This window comes from Arachis duranensis, chromosome 3, assembly GCF_000817695.3.
Source record: "Arachis duranensis cultivar V14167 chromosome 3, aradu.V14167.gnm2.J7QH, whole genome shotgun sequence".
Classification (NCBI taxonomy): Eukaryota; Viridiplantae; Streptophyta; class Magnoliopsida; order Fabales; family Fabaceae; genus Arachis; species Arachis duranensis.
The window spans coordinates 17,546,223-17,546,549 of NC_029774.3; positions in this window are offsets into that span (position 1 = coordinate 17,546,223).

Consider the following 327-nt stretch of genomic DNA (forward strand, 5'->3'; position numbering starts at 1 on the left):
TTAAATGGAGCTCAGATTCTTATTAGATGAGCGGGGCTTGTAGCTTTTTGTATCTGAATAGTTTTGGCATCTCACTCTATCCTTTGAAATTCAGAATAATTGGCTTCTTTAGGAACTCAGAATCCAGATAGTGTTATTGATTCTCCTAGTTAAGTATTATGATTCTTGAACAAAGCTACTTATTGAGTCTTGGCCGTGGCCCAAAGCACTCTGTCTTCCAGTATTACCACCGGATACATACATGCCACAGACACATAATTGGGTGAACCTTTTCAGATTGTGACTCAGCTTTGCTAGAGTCCCCAATTAGAGGTGTCCAGGGTTCTT